This window comes from Cariama cristata, unplaced genomic scaffold, assembly GCF_000690535.1.
Source record: "Cariama cristata isolate BGI_N322 unplaced genomic scaffold, ASM69053v1 scaffold40564, whole genome shotgun sequence".
NCBI lineage: Eukaryota > Metazoa > Chordata > Aves > Cariamiformes > Cariamidae > Cariama > Cariama cristata.
The window spans coordinates 4,711-9,420 of NW_009611969.1; positions in this window are offsets into that span (position 1 = coordinate 4,711).

The following is a 4,710-nucleotide window of genomic DNA, read 5'->3' on the forward strand; positions in this document are numbered from 1 at the left end:
TTTACATTTAATATTTAGCACTGTTACTTGTTTTCCTAATTTTTGTCAAAAATTTGGGTATATTGGTAGGATTTACAGGCTTTTGAAGGTAACCCATAAAATGTCCAGGATTCTGTTAACTGAACTTAGTTCAGGCCCTTGGGACAAGCTTTTGTACTACCAATGAGCTACTGTTAATTGAATTTAACAAGTCTGTTGCAGACATCACAGAGTAAACGCACAACAATTTTGGGTATGATGGAAGCAAGGACTGCCTGGTGTACAGTGCACTGAGATGTACCTGTTGGGGACAGCCCAGATGGCAGACCATGAAGATGGGGGAAGGCAGGAGTAAACTTTGGTACCTGGTGAGTTCTAGAGCTGCTGTTTTGTTCTCTGCACCAGGGTATGGTTATGGGCAGAGAGCAACGCCAAAAAAGCTACTGCAGTCTACAGAGAGATGCCAAGAGAGCAGTTCTACCAACTGGTGTATGTCCATGTCAGAGTTTTTCTGCCTGAAGCTCGATTTTAGTCTGTTTGTACTCAGTAATTTAGGAATAACTCGGTTTGGATTGAAAGTCAGACCTTGGTCCTTTATCCTTAGGTTTTTTTCACTATTGCATGATCAGACTCTCCCACCCGCCCCCCAATTTGTCCCCACAGAAACACACACTGCATCTCAATGTGTCTTTAAATTCCTTTTGCAGTATTTTTTGTGTCAGTTATTATATTTTTTGAACTTTGGAACATAAAAAAAAATTGCCTTGCTGCTACATCCATCCTCCATTGTTGGAATTATGCACGAATGAAACATTTATCTCTGTGATGTTATCAAATACTGTGGTGATCTGAGGCATTTACATTGTTATAAGGAGATAACATGGTGTTACATTAGTAATGTTCCCATTGCTGGCATAAGTTGCCATGTAATTTCCAAGAAATACCCTGCAGGTACATAAATAAGTCATACCGTTTCTGAGTGTATTCATTTTGCATGACAAGAAGCTTAAATTCACACTGTCCTTAAAACTTCAGGCATGGTTGTTGTGAAAAATAGCTCAAATACAAGACTAGGTATAATTTTTGCATAGAGTTTTTGGTAGCACTTACAGGCAGTGTTGAATAGACATGAACTTCCTTTTGGAGATGGCCCTTTTTCTGTTGGATCAGGGTTTACCCATTTTCATCTTGGCAACACACTGTATTACACCTTGTTGACATAAACAAAGATCACTGCAGTTTTGGTAGGAGAAAATCTGTCATCTTCTCTGCTATGCATGAGTGACAGTAATTGTCGTACGAAAAGTTGTTTTCTTTAGGCTAAATAGACACAGTAACAGAAAGAACAAAGGCGGAAGAAGTTCAGATATTTTGTTTGGATGGTAGGGGTGTTCATAGGTGCATGGCTTGGTTCACTTCCAGCTATACCTGATGAAGGATTTAGGCAACTTCTGGAGCAAGCCAGTGGTACATTTTCTTAATAGGTATCAATTCCCATTTGTACCCTTGCCCATCAGAAGTATAAATGTGCACTGGTACTGGGTTTTGCCCAAAGTAATACTTTTGATGAAAGTTTAGGTGGGTTGCAGTAATTGTTTACAGGAGTGTAGATACCTTGCACAACTTTGGAAGGAGTAAATCAGATAAAACCATGCTCCCTGTTTGCTTTTTATCACGACTCCTACAGAAATTTAAAGGACGCTTCCCCAGCAGCTCTAATTTCAATGTGGTTTAGGGAGGCGGTGTGATTCAGCAGGCTGGACATGGGTTTCCTCATTTGTAATGTTATTTATTATTACTTAAACCTGCTCTGAGAACTATGAGTGAAAAGCTAAATTAGTCCTCTGAAAAAGAGATTATTCTTACTGGGACTGAAAAAAAAAACCAGACTGGATTGAGTATCTCCATATGGTAAAATTCTTGGAGGTGGCTTCTTTGAAGGGAGGCAGGTGGCCAGCTTTGGACTGAGGGATCTCAGCTGGAAGTCTTGGACCTGAGCAAATACTATGCTTAAATATTCATAATTGAACTGAACTACTGCCTAGTAGTTCAAGGTGTACAATAAATTACAAACAGCTTTTAAAACATTCACCTGGGTGACAGGGAGAGGAGTTTTGGCCTAGATATTTTTCTTTGGCCAAAAAATGAAGAGTTATTAGAAATTATGGGTCTGAATCTGCTTACTCTAATGGATTGTGAGTTGCTCTCCTAAGAAATGCAAGAAAAGGGATTTTGTATACAAATTTAATTCAGCCTCTTTATCTGTGTAAATTCTGCCCCAGTCTTTGAGTACATTATTACATAGTCCTTGCCCTTCAGATCTGGGCTTATTCAAAGATGAACCCACACGCAATGATCTGGGCTCTTTCAAAGATGCGGAAGATGAACACTGTGTGCTGTTCGTGAATGCCGCTAACAAGTATGTGCTCAGTCGTTTGCTTGCTTTCTGTTCAGGTTAGCGCTGCAGGCCTTTTTTACTGTGCATTATTCAAACCTTGGTATGGAGACAGAGGTCCTCATTTCTGTACAGGCTCTTCATCACTGCAACGTTCAATGACTTAAAGATATTAGCTGGTGAGAAGCAGCAGAGGCTCGGGGTCCTGGTGCCAGCCTGAGTTGTGCAAAGGAGCTGCCCCCAGTGAACACAGATTCTTTTGCTTGTTTTTCCAAACATTACAGTTTCTTCTCTGTTCCCTGCAAAATGATCATTTCCCAGACTTGTTTCGTCCTTGGGCTAGACCCTGTTTTCCAAGCTTTCATTTCTCTGTCGCCGTAATGCCCCTTTCCATCCTTCCAGTCTTTGCCCAGCCTATCTGAATCTCCGTCTGCAAGTGTCCTTTTCTGACCTTTCTCACCATACTCCCTCTTTCCTCCTGCTCTCAGTCCTAGCCTGTCATTTCAGGGGCAGCTGGGCCAACATAAATAGCTTGCCCCTGACAAAAAGGAGGAGATCATGTGCTTTGTCTTCTTTCACTTGTCTGCTTCCAGACATACAAGATTCCTAGTCCCGATTTACTGATTTCATTCCCCACTGTGCTGGCTTCTTTCTTTTTTTCATTGGCTTAGAAAAACTCCTCTGTTAAATAGTACTTTTTGTACTAAACAGTACAAAAGACATAGTTTCGTGATTGTTTCTTTTAGGTAGTGCCTGATTAAATAAGCTGTTGCTCTCTCTCCTACTCTTGGTTGCCACCCCTCCTCGCCTGTGCCAGTACAGATGTCCCTGCAGCCATGTTAGGAGCTATATTGGGAAACCAGTCTTGGTCAGAAGTAACCCAGCACCCATAAAAGGCTCTTCTCCCAGACAGGGCCACCACACATTTGGGCTGATGCAACTGAATGTTGGTAGGAAGCTGGTGATGAGGGGTTGCGTAAATGGGTGGCATGCCAAAAAAAAATCTTAGTGAAACTTCAGTCCTCATTTCCTTCCATGTTTCAGTTCCCAGTCTTGCCCTGGTCAGCGGGACTAGAGGCTGCCACTGAAACGAAAGTCCTTCGGAGTCCTCGCAGTTGGGAGCGGGGCTAGCACGAGATGCTGAGCCTGCAGCTCCATGTGCATTGTCTTTGCAGCAATACTGGCTTAAGGAGTTTTCCCTCCTTGTGTTTTCAGCATATTCCTCCGTGGTAAGCTGGATCAGCTTGCTGCGCTGGATGAAGCGTATTTTCCTCCTCTCCTCCACCCTGTTTTGGGTGGGATTTTTTTAACCCAGATGAGTGGATCCAGTTTACTGTGCGGCCATATCAGTGCAACATGTGTGGGGTGGGAGTGAGTAGCCAGGACAGAGAGAACATCCCCTGTAGACTGGCACTGGCTCCTAGAGAGAGTTGTGGGGCCACCCATGCCACTTTGACTTCAGCAGTGCTATGGAGAGGGTGGCATCTTCAGAGAGGCTCAGCGCTCACCCTAACACATCTTTCCTAAGCCTGTGCAAACGGCAGGTTTTCAAACATTTACAGCATTGTATAAGCCCAGCTCCAATGGGTTTGAATGGGGCTAAGGCCACATCACTGACACAGAGGGTACCATGAGCAAGATTTCAAGTTCTTGCTCCAAAGCATGGAGCAACAGAGCTTTCCCCATCGTTGTTTTTTGCTAGCTTTGTCCTTAGAAACCAGTGAACCATTTTACCTGAAATAAAAGCATAACCCCAACTCAGTTTGGCATAAATACCCAAGCTGAAAAATGTCACCACTTGAAAATATAGCACCTTATATGTAATGGGGAATGCTGAATAATCTGCTACTACTCTACTAGAGCATAATGTATTTTTGCTCCCAGAAATTAATGTACTAAGAACTGGACTTGTAATTTAGTTTGGAGACTTCCAACATTTTCAGTACTGGAAATTTTGGTGGCCTACCAATTGCAATGCTTGTGTTGTATCTTCAAGATAATTAGTGAAATATTAACTAGATAATCTGTGCTTTAAATAACAGTATATTTATTATTAATAATAAGGAAAGATCCAAATTTCAAAGTGAGGAAATATTAGCATATGTCTAGCAGCAACTTCTTGCAGCTTTGTTTTCACATAACCTTTTGAATGTTGGCTTTTAAGGTCAGGGTAGTTATGTCTTTCTGCCCTTATAACTGGCTGTATAAGTCTCACTTTGAGACTTGCTGTAGCATAAATTACAACAACATGCTGGTAGTAGAAACGGACAAGGACAGCTTACCTGCGTGGATTGTATTTGGTTTATAAGGGTTATTTATGCTGGGAAGTGTGACCC